General features: G+C 39.1%; 1 protein-coding gene and 1 long non-coding RNA gene across 2 annotated transcripts in view; one reads left to right on the forward strand and one right to left on the reverse strand.

Annotated features, from left to right (window-relative positions):
* Positions 1-22,783, forward strand: part of SMYD3 (SET and MYND domain containing 3) — a 681,855-nt gene that overhangs the window by 192,773 nt on the left and 466,299 nt on the right.
* Positions 1,815-22,613, reverse strand: LOC122235738. Its single transcript, XR_006213757.1, has 3 exons — positions 22,168-22,613; positions 21,600-22,028; positions 1,815-2,892 (listed from the first exon to the last, which is right to left on the reverse strand). It is a non-coding gene; the product is annotated as an uncharacterized LOC122235738 (long non-coding RNA).

Here is a 22,783-nt window from a genome sequence, read left to right on the forward strand (position 1 = left end):
CTGTGTTGGTCAAGGTTAATTGCTTATGTAAGGCTAATGCTGTAATTAAATCTACTGATGGATAAATGTGTTTGCCAAGCCTTGTTGCCTTATCTATTTGAGTGTATAACTTGCCATTAATTCAGATAGAGGCAATATTTTTTAAATGACGGTATGTCATTGTGAAATGGCAGAGGTTACATTCATTGTTTTGGCCATCCCTTTAGTAGCAGAAAGTGGAGTACTGTGTCTCTCTATTCAAGTGTGATATTTTTTAGAGTCAGGAATTTTATTTTGAATCCCTAGCAATCTTCATGGTATGCTAGGGCATGGTATTTAATTGATGACTGAATGAAGGACTGCATGAAAACCGTCCAGTGTTTGGATTTATGGAGTATATTTTGTTAAATATGTTTTTATTTATTTATTTATTTATTTATTTATTTATTAAGTTTATTTATTTTGAGAGAGAGTGCATATACAAGTTGGGGAGGGGCAGAGAGAGAGAGAGAGAATCCCAAGCAGGCTCCATGCTTTCAGCACAGGGAGTGATGTGGGGCTCGAACTCATGAACCATGAGATCATGACTTGAGTTGAATTTCGGCCAACTCACCGACTGAACCACCCAGGCGCCCCTAAATATATTTTAAAATTAATACGTTACTGCAAACATATAAGATCAGGTAAAAAGAAGTCTTTACCGTGGTAAAATTCAAGAAGTTCAGTAAGTTAGTTGATAGGTCAGAATCGCAGAGGCTGCCATTATCTTCACTCGTTCAGGAAATGCCGAATCATGTTAGTGTTTTTAAAGTTCAGCTTTCCTTTTCTGTAAAAGCCTGCATAGTCAGTGTGGCTTCATAGGCCAGAAGGCAAAAGTGCATTATTACCACGTCATGGCAATTTGTTGTGCTTGCTGAGAGCGTCACTGATGGTCTCTGTGGCAGCTCCTTAGCTCTGCTGTTACCACCTGACCGCCTCTCTGGGCGATGTGTAGTGAACAGGGTTGGATGTGTTCTAACAGAACTTTGTTTATGGACACTGAACATTGGTTTTCATAGATTTTTCACTTATCCCCAAATATTCTTCTTCTTATTTTTTTCCCAAACATTTAAAAATGTAAGAAAACACTCTAAGCTTGCAGGCTGTGCAGAAACAGGTGGTGGGCCAGATTCGTCCCATGGACCATTGTTTGCCAACTCTTGAATTATTCTTTGGAAACCAGAAGATTTTTTTTGCACACAGAAGGAAACAGAATATATGCTACCAGAAAATTCTCTAATTGAAAAGGATAGAAAATATTTTATCTGTTACCTTCTAATGAGCCATTAGTTCTACAGTTATACATTGCCAATCCCATTTGTAAGCACAGTATGTTTACAATAATTGAATTTTGAGTTTATTTTCTACTCCAATAAGATTTAATTCAATAACTTAAAAAAATAGTTGAATTCAGTAATATAGTAGGATAGATATAGTATAAGAAGAAATGAAATTGTTAAATAGGAAAAAGTGTGTACTGGGGTGCGTGGGTGGCCTGGTCGGTTAAGGGTCCAACTTCGGCTCAGGTCATGATCTCATGGTTCCTGAGTTCAAGCCCCCACATCGGGCTCTGTGCTGTCAATGTAGAGGCCGCTGTGGATCTTCTGTCTCCCTCTCACTCTCTCAAAAATATATAAACATTTTAAAAAATGTGTACTTTATTAATTTCTCATATACGTACACCATCATTCTTAGTTGTTTTTTTAACTGCCAGTGTTATATTTTGTTATTTTGCCCTGAAATGAATTGTAAAGACAATTTTCTAGTAGAAATATTTTGACCAAATCACTCAAGTTCAGAAAATTTTTGTTTGCTTCTTTAGGTCTTTTTTTAGATTATGGATATTGCACTCAGACTTGACATACTGTGGTTTGACTATTTCTATTTGGAATGAGAAGGACCTCTCACGGGAGAAAAAAAAACAAATATGTTTTAGTGTCCGGACATACTGTTAATAGTAATAACAGTCGTGATGAACTGATCTGTTATATTTCATAATCAGAAACAGGGTGATAGTTTAATAGCAGAAATTAGACATTACTATTTGATATGGAAAATAAGGCGACTTGGTATATTACAACGATGAACGAGTTTGGGGATGGCTTCCCTAAGCCAGATTAAAAAATGTGTCCTGATCAAGAGAGAACATAGCCTCACTAGTCTCTGTCAAGAATCAATTTTCATTAACATTTGCATTTTCAGTACCTAGTGTTAGATGTTTAAAGAGACATATTCAGATAAAGTGTTTGTTTATGAAACGATGAAGGAAGGACAGAAAGTCTTGTCCTGTTAGGCAAGCTGATTATGACTCATTATCTGGAAGAGCGTTATTATTCGAGTGTCCAGCGATGTGTCAGGCTGCCTTGGCACAGCTGGGGGCTACCTGTCCCTGGAAGAGCTTTATTCTGGATCAACACCGTTTGTCGGGAGGAGTTCTGTCCAGGAGTATAAGGCAGGGCTAGTGCTCTTTGAGTCTGTGGTGTTCATGGTGATGTGGAAGCAGGGTAGTTTATCCTCCCCTTTCTGTCCAGGCCCTGCTTATTCCCAAAGTTTCAGTGCAGATCTTGGATGAAATCCACCTGACTAGGATTGCTCTTTTCCTGTTGTAAAATCAGTAGTCACTGGTATTTTCTATGCCAACCGCTTGGCAACTGTGAATATTCTCTATTTTTATTTGGTTCTGTGTCTTCTTTCCTATACTTAGCAAGAACAAGAATCATGTTACCCAATTCCTTCCTTACGTGCAGAAACATAATGGTTTTAGGATTGACAGGATCACAGGAAGCATCCAGTTCCATGGCCTCCCTGCTGCCCTTCTCTCCTTCTTGCCATGTTGCATCAGTTGTGGTTCGGAGAAGGTCAGGTAGTCACCTGCTGATGGGAGATTGCTAAAATTTAGGTTTTTGAGCTCAGTCACATGCTCTTTCTGTTAGTTGATGCCCAAGAATTAGCTTCTAAGTTGAAGTAAAAATGTGATACAGCAATTTAACAGTACAAACAAATTTTTAGCAATCTGTTCTTTATATATAGGTATCTTCAACTTTATTGATGTGTAATTTACATATAGCATAATGTAAGTTTAAGGTGTATAGAACATTGATTTGATATGCATACATTGCAAAATGATTTCAGGCTAGCACCTTCATTATGTCACATAATTACCATTTGTTTTTTTGTGGTGAGAACACTTAAGAACTTAACAACTTTTAGGTATATAGTTTAGTATTATTGAGTATAAACGCCATGCTGTTCAATAGATCCCCAGAACTTACCCATCTTATAGCTGGAAGTATGTGCCTTTTGATTAATACCCACCAATTTTACCCCCCCAACCATTCCTTATATTGAAGGTTAACTGTATAAGGCCAGATAATTAAAAGTACGTTACACCATAGGATTATTCATGTCAGCATTTAAAACTGGATAAGATTAGATAGTCTCTGTAACGATGAGTTTCCGTCTCACAGGGACTCTATTTTATACTTGACATTATGTAGACTTCTGTTCTTTATTTTTTTGTCCCATACTCAACCAAGAGTATTAGATACTGGTCCTTGTCTTTCATTAGTAGGTCAAGAGACAACTGAGAGATTGATTTGTCATGAGTTGCCCTGTGCTGTGCTACCCTGATTTTTAGTTTTTTAGTTTTTTTTTAACTTGACAAAGTAATTTAACAAATACGGTATCATGTATATCTTACAACAGCCTTCTTAGTATTGTTATAGTTCCTTTTGCAGATGAGGAATGCTTAAGGTCACACTTTTTAAACACAAGGACTAGAGCTTTAACTTGACTGCCTTAATTTCCAATTTTCCCCTTATTCCACCATATTGATTCTGTGTTATGTTAGTTGTTAGTTCTGTGTTAGAGCTCTAATCATGAACTATTATAAGCCCTAGGAGCGAAATCCAGAGAGAGGGAAATGAAAATATTTGATGAGATTTCTATCACTAATACTAAAGTAGGGCTATAGGCAAAGCTCTGAATTATTTAATTAGGATTCCTGCTATTTCATACAGGTGGTGCATCCTGTTTTACTTCCCTCCCTTATTGAGATCTAAGTGAGTGCTGGCAGGGTGTGTGGGGAAGAGGGTGGGTTTTTCATATCACATGTTTCTGAACTGATGCTGCCACAGCTCTAGGTGAAAATAAAGGTGATTGAAATAAGAATTTGCATGGAGTTAAGCTACTTTTTGAAATCTGGATTCCATAACCTTGAAGTGCTGAATATTAAAACATTAATTATTCAAGAGCCTTTAGCCTGCAAGCCATTATTGGATGTGTGTGTGTGTGTGTGTGTGTGTGTGTGTGTGTGTGTGTGTTACGATTCTATAAATATTTGCATTTACAGATTAAAGTATTTTAAAAATGTAGAATATATGTGCAATATAGAAGAAAATCCTCTTTGGCCTTTCTGGGCACTTTTTTTCTTTTAGGAGTACTTATTTGACCTTAAAATTTCTACTTGATGTGAGTGGCCTAGGCGAGTAATTTAGAAGTATTATTTTTGACCAAATACTTGTCAAGTAAAAGAAAAGCATTGGAACTACGTTTGATCAGACTTGGCAGTTGTGGGCCCTATTTCAAGTTTTAATTAATAATTTGCTTTTAGTTTTGATGTTTGTAGGAAAATTTTATCAAGGCACTGTTTAATGCAGAGCTATTTCATTAGGATCAGGATGAAAAATATCCCTCCGGCACTTTCTCTCCTACCCTTTTTCCCCTTGTGGGTGGCAGCATTTTGGTAACATTGCAGAGCCAGCTCATTGTCTGAAGAGGCCCACGGGACTTGCTGGTTGAAGTCCTGGGGTCTTCAGGCTTAGAGCAGGAGTTGGTAAAGAATGTTATTTTGGTGCCTCAGAAGTCTTTGTATCTCTTGGGATGAGCACTGGGTGTTTTATGGAAACCAATTTGACAAAAAAATTACATATAAAGAACAAAAACAAAAACTGTGTGGATTAAAAAAAAAAAGAAGTCTTAGTATGTGGGTTTTCTTGTTTTCCATTTGTCCAAGATTCCATAGAACAGCATCAACTAAAACCTGGAGTATGCAGATCTTAAAGGTGTGATACTGTATTGTCTAACATATGAAAAAAAAATGTTTTTTGAGAGGGAGAGACAGCATGTACATGCGTATGTGCAAGTCGGGGAGGGGCAGAGCGAGAGGGAGAGAGAGAATCCCAAGCAGGCTCTGTGCTGTTGGTGCAGAACAGTGAGATCCTGACCCGAGTCAAAGTCAAGAGTCTGATACTTAACTGACTGAGCCACCCAGGTGCCCCTGGAAATCTTTTAATTGACTTCTGGCATGATCTACCTCTGATTCTCTTACATGTCTTACCATTTTGTTAAAAAAAAATATTTGCTTATTCTCTTTTACCTATTTGGTGATAGTATTCTTGCCGTGACTTGCCTCCCTGTGTGTTGAAAGTACCCAGAGCCCCATCTCCAGTCATGCTGTTTCTTCTCCTCTCCATTCTTCTCTTTTCTACTTAGTAACAAAAATACTCCCCCTGCCTGATCTGTTTTAACTTTAAATTCATCATGAATGATATGTAAACTCTATCTTGTCCTCAATAAGACGTGCTTCTTCACATTTTGTCTTTTCTCTTGGTGTAGTCACCTCCTGGGTTATCTGTGCCAGACACCCGAGGGCTGCCTCTGCTTCTTCCCTCTTTTTCCTTCCAGATGCCCTGCTCGCGCTGCCTTTATAATATCTCTCAACCATGTTTTCTTTTTATATTTTTTGCCACTGACCTACTTCAGGCCCTTTTTATCTTGCCTAAGTGGCTTTAATCTCTTTGCTTCTTACTGTCTTCCTGGACCTTAGTTCATTTGTGTGTGTGTGTGTGTGTGTGTGTGTGTGTGTGTGTGTGTATAAATACATGTATAAATGCATATATATACTTAAAAGTATATCTGATCATTTGAATCCCCTTCTTAAAAATATTTGTTGATTCCCTATTGCCTATTGTGTAAAATCAAGGTTTTAAAATAAGACATTTGAGGACTCTGCAAGCCTCATCCCATACTGGCTTCCCAGAACTGGGTCCATGTAACTCAAGAAGTGTAACCATTCTCCTAGTAACCTGAAAGCTGTAACCGTTTTCCTAGCACCTTGCAGAGTGACCAGTAAATTGCAGGGATTTAATCAACATAGCTTTTACTCCTTTACATTGTTGCATTGTCAATATGTTTCTTCACAGTACCAAATCTTAACGGTAGCATGTTGCCATGACAGTAACAAATAAACGTGGGCAGGGCAAGTATTGTTCTCTGGATAGGGAGTTAGTTTTGGTGGGGTGGGGTATTTTTTGGCTGGCTTGTAAAGCTGCCCGTGTATATGAGAACATGCAAAGCCAGAGACAAGTCAGCAAGGCCCCGTTACAGCTGGGGTGTGTGTGTGTGTGTGTGTGTGTGTGTGCGTGCGCGCGTGTGCATGCGCGCGGATGCATGTGTAAACTGTAAGCAAGGAGGTGGAGATCATTGTGTTCCTTTGGCTCCTGAGGTAGTGAGCTTGTACTTATGAGCCATTCTGATTTGGTGAAGGGGCTTTAGCTTTGAAGAAGGATCGTCAGCAGTGGTTGAGTGGGCTTGTGCTTTGTCAACACTGCTGGGTTTGATATTAGATAATACGAGGATATGATCATATTTTGGAAATCCATTCCTGGAAGATATCCACGTGTGGTGCTAATGGCTGGCAGACGTCTAGCTTTTCTTTAGAGCAATGTGATTGCTTTAAAGATAACTCTTTTGAGCTGAAAATATTTCCTTCATATTGTGAGATTTGCATGATTTTTGTCACTTCTTACCTTCTCAAAGTCAACCAAGAGAAGCTTGCCAAGTCCTTTGCATTTTATGGAAGCAGGCATTATTCTCTGTAGTTGAAAATAACCACTTTTTAGATGACTGGAATAGAGGAGTATTTTCCACATGACTAGGAATGTCTGGGCTTGGATGATTTTGGTATTTGAAAGTCCTTTTGAAAACAACTTCATGTTTTCAGTTACAAAATAACGTAGTGTGTCAGTGAGTGTGATCATCCACATTTACTGGTACTCATCAGCTTTAGTTGAGTAGGATTCAGAGTACTCTGAAGCCTTGCCATTTGTCTTTTCCCCAACACTCAAGATCCCTTTCCTAATTCCAAACTCTACATGTATAGTTTCTTCCGTTCTTCCCAGCACTTTTTTTTTTTTAATTTCTTCAAGATTCCCTTCAAATTCCCCCTTTTCTAAGAGGCCTTTCCCCTCTCCCTGGGGTGTGTCCCATTACGGCAGGGATGGGAAGGTAGAAGTAGAACATATAAGTGGATAAACACGTGAGAGCAGGCACTTGTGTTATTCGATCCCTCCAGCCAGGTGCTGCTATCGGGAGTTGGCCAGTTCCTCAAAGAGCCAGAAGCTTCCGTCCATCAGAATTGAGCGGCTGCCCAGGATGGATGGCAGTGTTTCACATCCAGACATTCTGGAAGTCTTTCCTCCCAGTCTGTTCGTGCCATCCAGTCTCTTTAGGCAGTTGTGTCTCTTATCATTCTAGCTGTCTATGGAGAACCGAAGGATTCGTGGTTTTTGAAAACGCAGATCTAGAAAAGCTGCCAAGTGATGAATGGTAATTATCCTTATAGCAAGATGATAAACAGAAGGATTAACTGGTATATTGTATGGTATTTTTTTTCCCCTGAAAATTGTGCTTATAAATTTAATTTCTATAAATAAGATAATCAAGTTATGTGAAGTAGGAAGATTTGGATTAACAGGGTTCTATTAAGATTCTTTTTGTGGAGGAAGGTTTGTTTTGGTAAAAGCTCATTGCTGTTTCAAAACCTGGATTTCTGCATGTCATGTCTAGATTTCCCTAAAGCAGAGTACATTTGCAATTAGTGACATCTGCTTTTTTTTTCTTTTTCTTTTCTTTTGCAAGGACCTGTTTCTTTGTTAGACTTAAACTCTCAGGGCTTGTTTCACTTATATTTATAGAATTAGGTAGGATCTGCCCTACTAAGTTGTAATTCAGAGGAAGAGTGCTAGGGAATTGGCTCAAGAGCCTTTTGGCCAGGAAGCTTCTCAGCAAGTGGCTTTGTCTTTTCCAAAACCTGATTAGTGTCCCTGGGAGCATTTCTCTGTGAAATACCTATTCCACACTCCAGCTTGCTCTTTTCTAAATGGGGTTTCAAAGCCCAATAACTTCAGGTTTTTAGATCGACCACAGCACACACAGAGCGTGAGGGACTAAGGAGCCTCCTGAGACGCTCCGCCTGGTAAGTGGAGGGAAGCAGGGTGGCTTGCGCCTGCCATGTTTCTCCAGGCAGCCGTTCAGTTCGCTTCTGGCGTGTTTCACGCATTGGAGCTTTTCCGTTTCCTTTTGTGATTAAACCGGCCAGTTCACTGTAGTGGTGCGAGACTGGAGGCATGTAACCAGCCAAGCACCTGTTCCTATGGTTTCATATGCATATATTTTCCATTCATGTTGTAACATGATAACATGTTTCATAAATGCACTGTTTTGCTGGAATTTGAGCCTGTTATGAAATGCAGAGTCTTTAAGGAGATTGTAGGCCAAAACCCTGCCAACACTAAATATGTTTAAACAGTTCAAAAATAGTTATTGATTTCAGAAACAACTTTGATGTTCTCTTCATTATGTTAATATAGAAGAAATACTTAAAATTTTTTTGGTGTCATTAAGCTTTTAAAATCTTAGGCAAATAAATAATTTTGCATTTTTCTAGATGAATACTAGCTACAGTGTTTATCTTGAAGTTGTTTTTTAGAGTGTTGACATTACAGTTCTTTCCGTCTTTATTTTTAAGTGACAGCAGAGTCCCAAGTATAAGAAAATGTGATTAATTCTCACACATTGAAGTCATTTAATCGTTCTTTGCCTAACAGCTGCTTTTTATTCAGTACAGTGAACATAAAATTCTAGACTGCCTTTGTGCTATCATAAATTTTAAATAGGAACCATTCTTCCTTTTAAGTATCATATGGTATTGTTGTTTTGAATTTGTCAGTTTGCTGGGCGGTTTTGCTAGATTGCTATTGTTGTTGGCTAGGAGGGTGTTCTTCTGGGACTCAACTCTTTCCCCGGCCCTGTACGTCACTATGATATTTAATATTGGCAGTAAAGAAGTGGGGAACAATTGGTTTGACTTGTCATTTTAAGCTCCCTTGATTTCTGGAATGTATTGGAGACATAGAAATAGGAAGGATCGAAAACAAAGCAGTGGGATTCTTACTTGGATATGTTTGGTCAGAAAGAACTAGCTTAATAAATTTCAGCTCAGCAAATCTGTATCGACTCTATCCACAGTAGTACTTGGGAAAGGGACAGTTAAGACTCTGCCCCATCTGGTGGGAGATGTAAAAGAAACATATATAATAAATGTAATTACATTGAAAGTTTCTTGAAAGCAAGACTGTGTCATCCTTCTCCTCCTCTCCTTCTTCTCCATACATTGCAGATTTTCAAATATTCTATCTCAGACTGTGAGAATGTGAGGACAGTCTTGAGATGGAGGTTTGTGTGCAGAGGTCATTTGATTTGGGGCTTTAACGAAAGCTAGTGTAGGTGGAAGAATCAGTGCTGACTTCCCGGAAGTTGGGGGGGCCACTGAGGACTCTAGAGATAAAAATTAGACTGTTATCCCTCTGGATGCCAAAGGAAGAAGCCGTCCAAGATTGTTGCTGCTGTTTTATGCTTAATGAAAGTGACCATGTCTGGTCAGGAGCACTCGATTTAAGATTTTCCTTAAAATACCTGAGGCTGCCCCAGTGTCTCTTAAGACTGCCTTCCCCACGGGAGCCCTCCACCTGCCCTCCTTCCTGCCCTGACAGAACCCCCTAATTCCTGATAACAATGTTTTCGAGTGGGAAACTTGGCTGTAGGCTTTTGTGAGTTTATTTTGCTTTTTGTTTTCTGCTTTTCATAACCCGAGAAAGGTCATTTAGAAGACATGAGGAGAAAGGGTAGCCTTAGGTATCTCAGGAGCCGCGGTGGTCTCAGGTTTTTGGGATCCGTGAAAGAAGAGAGTTTCAAAAAGGAGATGGTGAACATACGAAGGTTCAGAGATGTTGGGGAGGGAATAAATTCAGCATTGAATTTAGCAATTAGAAATTCACTGGTGGTATTTTTATTTTCCATGTGGACTAAAAGTATGAAGATGTTTATTTTTATTTTGTTACTTCAGAGTAGAAGTTGGGTGATTAGGCTTTTGGTATTTTTACCAAAATGATGAGTTGTTTGTTTTGAAGTATTTCATGAGGAGCTATAGAGTCCTGGTGATTCAGAATTTTGTAAACTTGATGACTGTGTTGTGTTCTGTAATGCAAGTGCCCAGGATGAAGAAGAAGGAAGGTCAAAATGGTCTTGTCTGAGCAGTCATTTGCCTTATTCAGTCTTTTCTAAATGCAGTTTTACAATATTGACCTGAAAAGTGGTGCACAAATTTAACTTGGGGATTACTTACACCTTAGTAAATTGGAAACATAGGCTTATTTTTCTGTATGTCATGTGATCTGTTAAGTTATTATCCATTGAAAAGCCATACCTGTTAGTGGCTCCATTGTGCTATGAAAACCCTTACTTACCAGTAGGTGAGGGAGAGGATGTAAACCAAATTGTGCTGTTTTTTTTTTTTTTATTTAAAAAAAAATTTTTTTTTTTTTAACATTTATTTTTGAGACAGAGCATGAATGGGGGAGGGTCAGAGAGAGGGAGACACAGAATCTGAAATAGGCTCCAGGCTCTGAGCTGTCAGCACAGAGCCCGACGCGGGGCTCGAACTCACGGACCGCGAGATCATGACCTGAGCCGAAGTTGGCCGCCCAACCGACTGAGCCACCCCAGGCGCCCCTAAATTGTGCTGTTTTGAAGAGGGAGCTGCTTCAGTAGCCAGACATGTTTACGTTTGCATATAGAGAGTATCATTTAATTCATGAGCATTAACACAGTAAAATGTATCTGTCTCAGCTAAAAAAATATTTTGGGGCACCTGGATGGCTCAGTTGGTTAAGCGCCTGACTCTTGATTTTGGCTCAGGTCGTGATCTCACGGTTCGAGAGTTTGGACCCTGCGTTGGGCTCTAAGCCGACTGCGCACGGGGAGCCTGCTTGGGATTCTTTCTCTTTGTCCCCCTCTCTCAGCCCTTCCCCTGCTAGTGCTTTCTTTCTCTTTCTCTCACAAAATAAATAAACCTTTAAAAAATTAGGAATTTTTTGAAGGAAAATAATGGCACAGCCAAAGTAAAAGCTTGAAGATGCATTCTTCTGAATGTTTTGAACTCAACTCAGAGATTTGTGTAAGCCTGCAGTTTTGATCTGTAATGAAAGCAGGAGCAGACGCCACAGAGAGGGTTTCCCGAGTCACTGGCGGGGAGTGCCTGACTCACCTGTCACGTCTGGCTCTTTACCAGCTTGAAGGGAATGAGAATCTGGTTTGATTGAATGCTGAATATCAGGAGCATATTCAAGGGGAGAATTGGGCTGTTAAATATCACCCTCATTTATTAAGACAAGATAATAGCTGAAAAATCATAGGACAAGCTAACTTTGTGTGCTTTTTAAAGAAAGCAGTTTTAAAGTTTTTTTGGTTCTTTTGTATTAGATTTTCTAATTTCACATTCTATGGTAATTAATAAGACATCCAACTTTGGTGGGCATTTTCCTTCTAAATATAACTATGGAAGCTTAGCTGTTAATTTCAAATTATCTTTTTCAAATGGTTTTATTTTTCTTTATCGTTCCTCTTTAATATTCATTTCTTAACATCTTTATGAGAAAGGAGCTCTTATCTGTGTATTATAAAATGGAAGCAATCTGACTTGACCATTAAAATTTTTTTCTAAAGTAATAAAGCTGTGAAATTATCACGACCCATAATATTTAATGTTAAAAGGACGATTTGTGTTATATTGAAGATAAGTTAGGCAGCTCTTATGTGGAGGCTTGTGCTGAAATGAGCTTTTCATTAATTCTATTAAATTGTTGTTTGACTTGAATGTTTTTCTTCAGGCAGTTTTATATCTTCTTGTATGATTTTAGACTTAAATGTGAAACAGAATCTGTAATCATTGTTTCACTAAATGAAGTCTGTGCTCCTTAGAACGTGAGCTCTGAACTTTTTTGGACTCGGCAATTAATTTATGACACCTTCTCACATCAGCCTGAAGCAACCTCAGGAGAAGTGAAGTGTTATTAGGCAGTGGATACAGTTCTGTAAGATTACACATTTCTTATTCCAGATGATTGTATCAGAATTTATCCCACATCTTCCGTCCTGCCCTAGGGATTCAGGACCCAGCAGACGCGTGCGGGGGCTGTGGGCAGGCCTCCTCAGGGCTGCTTCATGTGATGGAGTCCGGGAACACAGGGATTTTCAACCAAGACCAAAGTTTCCGGTCTCATTGGGAGTTTAAAAAAAAAAAAAAAAAACAAAAACAGGCCTCAACCCACAGAGATTTATCTTAGGGCCATTCATCTATTGCTTCAGATATAAATGTATTAGTTTGCAGCTTATGGCTCAAAAGTAACAGATATTGACAGAAGATTAAGTTCAAGCTTAATGTCCCAGATTTCTATAGTGATCGTGCTGTGAAGTATTTTCAAGGTTATGATGACTGTGACTAACGTGAATGCTGGGGATGAAGAGAATTCTTCCAGTTCCAGTTTGGTGGGTGGGCTTTTTTAGGCTTTGAGCTATGATTTACTTGGTTTTGAGGATGAAAATAAAAAATCATTATGAAACTTCTTTCTCACTGTTTTTTTCCACATATATATTCCATGAAGTCTGTTTTTATAGTATTTTCAGTTGTTGTCTCTTGCTGGTCATTTACTAATATTCTGTGAAATACGTGCTTTCATGGCATGTTTGTACATTATGGTGGATATTTTTCAAATTCCTTACATTTCTGTATGCTTTGAACTAGGTGGTTTATTTTTTAACTGAAATATTTTTTCTTTTTATTAGCATTTATTTATTTTTGAGAGAGAGAGAAAGAGACAGAGTGCAAGCGGGGGAGGGGCAGAGAGAGAGGGAGACACAGAATCTGAAGCATGCTCCAGGTTCTGAGCTGTCAGCACAGAACCAAATGCAGGGCTCGAACTCACAAACTGTGAGATCAGGACCTGAGCCAAAGTCGGACACTTAACCGACTGAACCACCCAGGTGCCCCTGAAATATATTTTCTACATACGCTATGGTTACCTCCATAGAAGTTTTTTCAAATTATGTTTTACCACCTGCTTTCTACAGACTTTTACTAATTCTTTCGTGTATGTGCTCTATAGGAATTCGTTCAAATATATTTTAAATTATGGCTTGTTTTCTTACTAGTTTCATATAAAATAGAGTATCATTATTTAATACGATGTGTGTGTTATGGGATTTCATTTATTTTTAAAAATTTTTTAAGAATATTTTATTTTTTTTAAAGTTTAAGAGAGAGTGCGTATGTGAGAGCGTGCATGAGTGGGGGAGGAACAGAGAAGGAGAGCAAGTAGGAATCCCAAGCAGGCTCAGAACTCTCAGTGCAGAGCCTGATGCAGGGCTCACTCCCACCACCCTGGGACCATGGCCTGAGCCAAAATCAAGAGTCAGACACTCAACTCACTGAGCCACCCAGGTGCCCTGGGATTTCACTTTCCAGTAAAGTTATTATGCTTTGTTCTGTGCTAAGTATTTGTTGATCCAATATGCTTTTAAAGACAACTTTATGATGTATTTTATTTTTAGGTTAGTAGACTGTCGTCGCATGTCCTGAACTTATTTCCACCTGGATTTTAGTCTACAGTATATGAACATAACAATTAGTTTTCTTCCTGTGAAATCATTTCGAAATCACTCTTGATATACATGTATTATAAAAAGTACTTTTACAAATTGTCTTTCCTAGTTCCTTGTATCCTTGGGAGGTATATGAGGATTCTCCAGAGAAACAGAGCCAATAGGATATACGTACACAGATAGATATATAAAAGAGATTTATCTTAAGAATTGGCATATGCAATTATGGATCCTGTTAATCCCCATGATCTGCCATCTGCAAGCTAGATAACCTGGAAAGCCAGGGGTGTGATTCAGGCTGAATTAGAAGGATTAGTCCAAGCCCAGAGACATGAAGACGTAAGTCCTGGTCTGCGTCTGGGGTTGTGAGAATCCAGAGCACAGGGGTCTGAGGGCAGGAGAAGGTGGCTGTCTTAGCTCTGGCAGAAAGAGCAGTGTCACTCCTCCTCTGCCTTCTCGTTCTGTTCAAGCCCTCAGTGGCCTGGGAGAGGTCCACGGCATCGGTGAAGGCAGACTTCTTTACTTGGTCTACTGATAGAAATGCCAATCTCTTTTGGAGAAACCTTCGCAGACACACCCAGGAATGATGTTTTGCCAGCTGTCTGTGCATCCCTCAGCCCGGTCCAATTGACCCATAAAACTGTCCATCCCAGGATGCATCTCATGTACCTGTTCCTCTTCTGTGCCAGCAAATATGAAATAGGCAAAGTTTTGTAATCAGCGTCTTATTTTGAATACATCAGAAGAATATACAGTTCAATGGACTCCTGTAATAACAATAGCTAATATTTATTGAGGACCTTGTGTTACAAGGCTGTGTTCTGAGTGCCTTGTAAGTGTGTTTTCTGTTGCTGGAGAACAAATTGCTGTAGATGTAGGAGCTTAAAACAGCTGCCATTTATTATATGGAAGTGAGTACACCAGGGGGCAGGGATCTTGGGAGCCACCTTAGAATTCTGCCAGTTGCAGTAAGTATCCACTCATTTACTCCTTACAACAACCCTGCAAAGTAGGCACTATTATCAGTGGTATATTAGGTGGAAAGGAGGAGGGCCTGGATAGGCCACCCTCCTTGGAAGCCTAGACTCATTATTTTCATGTTAACAGCTATTTCTGTGCTAGGAGCACAGTATCATAGGCATTCATTCTGTCATTCCTTCTGTTTATCTGTGAGTCTCTCTTCTGTTCTTTTGTCATCAGAGCTTTCCTTAGAATATACACATATTTGTGTACTTTAGAAAACCTTTACTTGGGTCAGCATGTCTTTTATATGGATTTGAATTTAATTTCTTGGCCTTTCTAACAAACTCTAAGTCAGGACCCCAACTGCTGGATCCTGTTTAGTTAGTCTGTACGTCACTGTCAGTTCATTTTTTGATATTAATTCTTGCCAACACTTTTAACGTCTGGATTGAGACTTTTGCTGAAAAACTGGGAGATGTGGCTGGACTGGGTTCGTTGCTTCATGGCAACATTTTGCTTGAGGTGGGTTTCATCCGCTGCTTCTGGTAACCTGTGAGAAGTCCCATTTCTTGTACCAATCACCCTCGGCTGACCCCACCCCATTCTCTCAGACTTAAACAATACTTAAACTTGAGCTATAGGTTTTTTAAAAAATCATTACAACTGAAGTAGTCTTCTCTTTCTTTACTCCACCTTACCATTTATCCAGTCCTGTCTACCTGGGGTCTTTTCCCTATTGAAAAGTTGCCGCTTTCTTTATTAATGAGTTCTAATTCCATCTTTAAATGAAAACTCGTACAGTCTCACATGACAGAAAATCCAGTCTAATATTGAATGCAGCAAAAGAGAGATTTGTTGGCTCTGAACTGAAAAATGCCTCCTTTCAGCAGTGCTAAATCCAGAGGCTCAAATGATGTCATTAGGATTAGTCTCCCTCCACCGCTGGGCTCTCCTCCTGTGAGTTGCTTCCATTCCCAGGCAGGCTCTCTCCCATGTGTGGTGGCAGCACCGTGGTCAGAAGCTCAATTTTCATCCTCTCCACTCCAAATCCAGCATGAAAAATAACTTCTCTTTTTGGTTACTTAAACAAGATTCCAAAGATTAGCGGTGATTGTGTTAATACGCATGGCTTAGGTCAGGTATGCATTTTTTCGCCAGTGGCTGTGAGCAGTGGGATGTACTATTTCAGTTTGCTCAGCCTGGGTCACATGCTCACCCCTAGAGTCGGCTCCTAGGGAGCAGGGAGGCAGGTGATGGGGAAAAGATGATTACCAGAGGAATATGGGGAGTGACAGCTGGATGACAAAACAACACATATCTTCATCTTACCCTCTTGCAGGTGCTCTGTCCCTGCGATAAACTTCTCAAATACTGATTATCAGTGGCACCTATAATATTGGCCTTTGTATGAAAGTCATCTATTTATTCACTTGTTTGCCAGACATTTATTTAGTGCCAGTAATGTTGCAGGTGTTGCGCGAGGGGATGGGAATACAAAGATAGAAAAGACGCATCAGTTGCCTTCGGAAATTCACGATACGACGTGTCTGAAATGCTCCCCAACTGGATTGAGAAGCTTAGGAGGTGTCAGAAACATTGTGTTTTCTTATAGCACATAACATAATATTTTCCACGAAATAGGCTCTTGATAGATAATATGAATATGTGCATGCATCTTATTAAAGCATGGTTTTCATTCCTTCAAACTTGCTGGATGAGAATCTTAATTTCTGACTTTCTTGTTTATGCTCCGACTGAAGAGCATTGTAGCTGGATTGTTCTTCACCCAGCAGGAAGTACGCTCTCTGTCAGGCTCCTGTGGAGCTTGGTAATGCTGGTGTCACAGTGACTCGTGGGCGTATCTGTAGTAGATTTGGGGTTCGTTTTTTTTTAAATACATTGATTGATTTATTTTGAGAGAGAGACAGAGCGCAGGGGGAGGGGCAGAGAGAGAGAGAGAGAGAGAGAGAGAGAGAGAATCCTAAGCAGGGTCTGCACTGTCAGCATGGAGCCCGACAAGGGGCTTAAACTCACAAACCACGAGATCATGACCTGAGCTGAAATCCAGAGCCAGGCGCCAACTGACCGAGCTACTCAGGAGCCCCTAGAATTGGGTATTCTTGAGGGCAGTGGATTGCTTAATAAATGCTTGTTGATTTGAATCTGTTGAGGGGTGGGGGTGTGGGGTGTGTGTGCTTCGATCAGGGGGAGGAGTTTCAGTTCTTTTTTCACTGTCTCTTTTTGTTTGTAAGATTTTGTCTAATTTTTCCCTCAAGTTTCCATTTACATGTAATAGGCAGGTTGGGGTTTTACTCTTCTCTCAGCTGTGTGTACATTTTGTAGCTGATATTATTTTAATACTTGTCACAAAGTCAGGGTTGGTATCGGTAAACACAGAGGACTTCTATTTCTGGAAAGCTAAAACTATCCTTACGATTGGCAACATTATTATAGGAGGAAAATGAACTCCACTGACAGGCTGGGTGCTTTCTGTTATCCAATCTGAAGTTAATATGCCTTGTTTCTGTTTGTTTGCAATGAAATTCAGGCTTTGATTTCCTGGGGTCTTTGTAATTGCTAATGAATAAAACAAACTTGCTGTGCTTTGAGAAGGATGAGAGCCAACACTGAGTGCGGCCATATGACAGGTACTGTGCCTTGTGTAGATTAGCTTTTCAATCTTCACGGCAATTCTGTGGGATGAGTGCTGCTATTATCCATGTATTGCAAGATATAAACTGAGGCTTGGAAAAGTGAAGGACCCTGCCAGGGGTCACATAGCTTGTCAGTGGCAGAATTGGGCCCTGACCCAGGTATCTCTGACTCCAGAGCTCATGCTCTTAGCACCTGGACAGCACCAAGGCCCTTAAAAGTCCCAAATTCATACCTTGTGCTCTGTCCCCCAAGTTGATAGCACCTTGATTCTCGTTGTACATTAAGCATTTGCTGGACTAATGTCTTCACGTATATTCCCAAGAAGGCAGTTTTGTGTATTTTTTATCTTTTCTGTGTTAACAACAGTAGACTATAGGTAGCCCACACATTGCCTTTCAGATCTGTGCGTATCTTTAATTTTTTGACACTGACAGAAGCCATGGTCTGTTACATAGGCAAATATGTATTTTTCAACTGTGCTAATATATTTCATCACTTACTTTAAACATTCAGGTGTTTTAAGAATTTTATGTGCACTATAAAAAGTAATAAATAAAAATACAGATTAGAAATTGAAGTGCCCCAGGAACCATCCTTCTTAGAACCCACCACTGTTAACAGTTAGGTCTATGCCTGTATCTATATTTAACGTATTCACTCCAGCAGTCACACCACTTATGGTTTTATTTAATGGTTGTGTACTCTTCCATTGTAGGAAACATCAGTTTTTTTGTTTTCATTGCAAAGAACATCAGTATACATATATCTTTACATAATCGTCTGCATAAGATAAATTAATAAAAATGAAATTGCTGAGGTAGATTTTACATTTTTATATTGGTTGCCAAATTGTTCTCCAAGATATATTATATTATTTTATATCCCACCAATAATGTATGAGTGCACTGTTTATTTACAAGCTTGCTAGCATATTATTCTTCTTCTTAATCCTTACCAGTCTTATAAGTGCTACAAGTAATATCAATTTGTAATTTTAACTTTTTTAGTTCTTAAATTCTGATGGGTTTTAAGCCTCAAATTTTGCGTGTTAAAACCTTGAGACTTTGACTCTTTTTCCTGGTGTAATTTTTGAGGCCATGGGAATTCTAAGCAGACCTAGACATTTTCTCCGTTTTTTCAAAGTAGAGATGTTTCTTCCTTCTGTGTATGATGGAGAATAGTACACAAGGAGTGGTGTATGTTCCTCATGGTCCAGTCATTATCGCTACATAATGAGAGCTTTTTGTACAGCCTTAATTTTTAAAAAATTTTTTAATGGTTTTTTTTTTTTTTTTAATTTATAATTGAGAGAGAGCGAGCACACACATGCGCTAGTGAGGGAGGAGCAGAGAGAGAGGAGACACAGAATCTGAAGCAGGCTCCAGGCTCCGAGCTGTCAGCACAGAGCCCAACGCGGGGCTCAAACTCATGAACTGTGAGATCATGACCTGAGCCAGAGTCGGACGCTTAACCGATTGAGCCACCCAGGCGCCTCTGTACAGCTTTATTTTTAAAGCTTTAGGTCTAGAAAGTTTTCATCTGGTGGAGGTATATCTTTTACTTTTAGAGCCAAACTTCCCAATTTGCCTCTGTTATTTTATGAAGGAATACTTAGTAGGGTATCTGAAATTGTATTGCAAACACAGGAGAACCCCCTGTATTGTTCACAGCTTTCTTTTTTATATTCGAAGACTTTAAATTTAAAGCAGTTCATTAGACATTAGATGAGTTTGTAAGCTTAACTGTGCTTTTTGTTATAGAAAAAGGTTAATATTTAGTATTCGGATTTTTTTCAATTTGCTGTCTTTGTAGTGCTTGATATTACTATGCAGTTACATTTTATTCCTGCTGTAATAGCTGCTAATTATTGTTATTTTGTCTCAGTAAGTGCTTTCTTGCCTTTTGTGGATACATCTCTTCTTAGAAGTTCCTTCCTATTTTTGTTTGGCTATTAATAAAACTGTCTCTGAACCTGCAGGTTTAAACAGACAAAGGAAAAAGCCTATGTTGTTTGTTGTCTTTCCAGAAGAGGGTGTAGCAAGAAAGGGAAAGAACAAGTACATTGTCCCATCCCTCTTCATATTAAGCATCTCTTAAAAATTAAAAATGATGGAATATTCATCATACTAGAAAGCCACTTCCATTATTTATGAATTAATAAATAATATTGGCAATTAAATCCAAGATGTCCTGTTAACAGGAAGCAAAAAGTAAAACTGTCTACCTCTAAAATATGGAGAGCATTGTCCTCTGAGACAAGGATGAATGGATGTAACACATATTTAGGACTAAAATGGAAGTCTTGGAAGGAAAAATCTTTTAATTTAATTAAACAGCATTACAGATTCCAGACAGATTCACGGCATCCTCTGATCGATGCAGTGGATCTATGGTATTTACACATCAGAATAAAATAAATGAACTTTTGACATTTGATGCATGAGAAAATATTCTCCTTTTTGCCAAGAAATTTATTTATGCTGCAAGGGGGAAAAAAGGATGGGTTGCTGCTTCCCATTATAAGTCAGTAATTTCAAGTTCCTGATTTCAGAAACAAACGCTGCCGCTATTTCTTTCTTACAAGAAAGGTTATTGTGTAATCAGAATCCCTAACCTTTATTTTTTGAGGATTCCTGATTTTAGTGAGCTTAGTATAACCATGTTAAAAAAAATTTTTTTTTAATGTTTATTTATTTAAAAAAAATTTTTTTTTAACATTTATTTATTTTTGAGACAGAGAGATACAGAGCATGAACGGGGGAGGGTCAGAGAGAGGGAGACACAGAATCTGAAACAGGCTCCAGGCTCTGAGCTGTCAGCACAGAGCCTGATGTGGGGCTCGAACTCACGGACCGCGAGATCATGACCTGAGCCCAAGTCGGCCGCTTAACCGACTGAGCCACCCAGGCGCTCCTTTTTGTTTATTTTTGAGAGAGAGAGAGAGAGAGAGAGAGAGAGAGAGAGAGAGAGGCAGGCAAGTGGGGGAGGGAGGGAGAAAGAAGGAGACACAGAAGCAGGCTTTGGAAGCAGGCTACAGGCTCCGACCTGTCAGCACAGAGCCCGACTCGAACCCACGAACCATGACACCATGACCTGAGCTGAAGTCAGACACTTAACCGACTGAGCCTCCCAGGCACCCCAGGATAACTGTGTTTGATGCACTGTTTGCACTTTCTCACTCATCCAGCCTTGGTGGGCTAGTTTCTGCCTCCACTACTACACTGATGTAAGTAGTCACACCCTAATGCGGATTCCAGTATCTTTTCTGTTCCTGCATTCTGGGAGAGCTCCCTGAGGCCTGCATTGTTGATGGTCCCTTCCTGAGACCCTTCTCCCCAGACTTTCAAGACATGCTTGTCGCCTTGCTTGTTAAGACCTTTACATGTTGATCTCCCCCAAGCATTAGCCTCGTTCCTCTTTATTACTGTCTTTACGTTGTTTTCCAAGGGGTGGGGGTCATCCTCTTTTGTAGATTGAGTTATTGCTTTTTCACCAATGAGTGAATCTTTGTTTCAGGACCCCGTCCTGAGTGCCAACCCTGTTTCCATCTGCTGCCTAATTACAACACATCCCCGTCTCACTATTCAGTCTGCTTAAAGTGTGGATGATTACTTCTCCTTCCGCTCAAGTCTGTACTCACTCATGTATTTCCTTTACCATTTAATGTTGTCCTCCATTCTGAGTTCCTCAACATAGAGACTTTTGGTCTTAATATTTCTAATATCTCCGTGATCTTTAAGGCAAACGGGCAAAAGTGTGTTGCCTTTGCTAGCTGTAGATATCATTAGGTAACTTGTGAATATTTTGCCTAGATTTAATAAAATTTAAAATAATTTGATCTTATGAAGTTGGCTGTAAACTTAATTGTAATTAAAAAAATGTGTATCTTCAGCTGATCCTTTTCAGGAATAATAGTTCCTTTTTGGGAACAACAGTTCTCTAATTTTATACTCATGACTTATTACATGGGAGATTTGATTTCATGTTGTTTTCTGGACTGTATTTCAGTAAATTAACTATGTTTAAATGTAAATGTATTTAGTTTTTTATTTTTATATATAAATATTCATTTGTAAAATATGTTGTATATGATGTAAATGTGTTATAAATAAAATAAATATACATTATTAAAATAAAGTTATACACACACACACACACACACACACACACACATTTGTACTTACCACGTGTAAGTTCAGAGCTGGCCAGCGAGGAAAAAAATTTCTTCCAGCACGGATGTTGATATTTTCTTACAAAGCTAATTTATTGTTGAAGTAAAGGGCATGCAGTTTTTATTCTGGCTGTCTTTGAGGGCATTGAGCATGTATATGCTATTCTGTAAAATCATTACAAATAGGAAAGAAATCATATTTGGGGACATTGTTACCATTTCTTGGATAGTTGAGAAACAAGTACTAGAAAAGCTTCCCAGGAGGGGAAGATCTGTGTGATTTTCATGATCATGACCAAGGCTGTGCTGATTACATAGAAGTTGCCCCTGTGTGCAGCAACAGTCTGTGTGTTCAGACTTCAGAATGTTCTAATTAATAACAATAACTTCCTTCCTTTTTTGTTTGGAATCAATTTGTTTTGAATATGTCCTCTGACATTTTCTAGAGAAAAGTAGAAGGTTAAATTATCCAAGGATATCGTGGAGTTCAAAACCCAGCCCTTCACATAGACATACACGCGCGCGCGCGCACACACACACACACACACACACACACAGAAAACAAAACACTAAACCGGAACCTTTGAGCTTTCCGTGAGAAATTCGGTCTTCATGATTCCTACTTCCTTTGAGAAGTGATCTTGTTCTCCTTTTGATGAATTCTGACTTTCTTGTTCTGTGGCTGCCATCTCAGTTGTTGAACGATTTATTTTTCTTGCTCAGAGAATGGAGTTTTCCAGATCATATGGCTATACCTTGTATTGTTGTCAAGGTCAAAATCTTTTAATTTTATTGATAGAACTGGTATTGTAACCTGAGGGTCTCCTGCTGTATATTTTAATCCTGTCATATTGCCTAAAAACAGTCATATCTTGGCTTTTGGTCCAGCAATATTTTTATTAAATTCCTTGGCCACATCTAGTTTACTTTTCCTTGAGAGAAATATAACAGAATACTACCAGCATCATGATCGCAAATAGATTGTTACCGTGGCAACCTGACAGTTTTTAATATTAGAATTTTCTTGTTAAAGCAGAACTTATGACACTGGGGACCTTTCCCTGACTCTGAAAACTTTATGCTGCCTCTTATAGTTGGTATTACCCTGTGTCCAGTAACAACATTATTGTTCTTTAATAAGAAAACAGTTAATTTTAAACATTTGCTCAAAATTTCTTTGCTTCTATGATAGGAAGA

The sequence above is a fragment of the Panthera tigris genome, chromosome F3 (genome assembly GCF_018350195.1).
Source record: "Panthera tigris isolate Pti1 chromosome F3, P.tigris_Pti1_mat1.1, whole genome shotgun sequence".
In the NCBI taxonomy this organism is placed as follows: domain Eukaryota; kingdom Metazoa; phylum Chordata; class Mammalia; order Carnivora; family Felidae; genus Panthera; species Panthera tigris.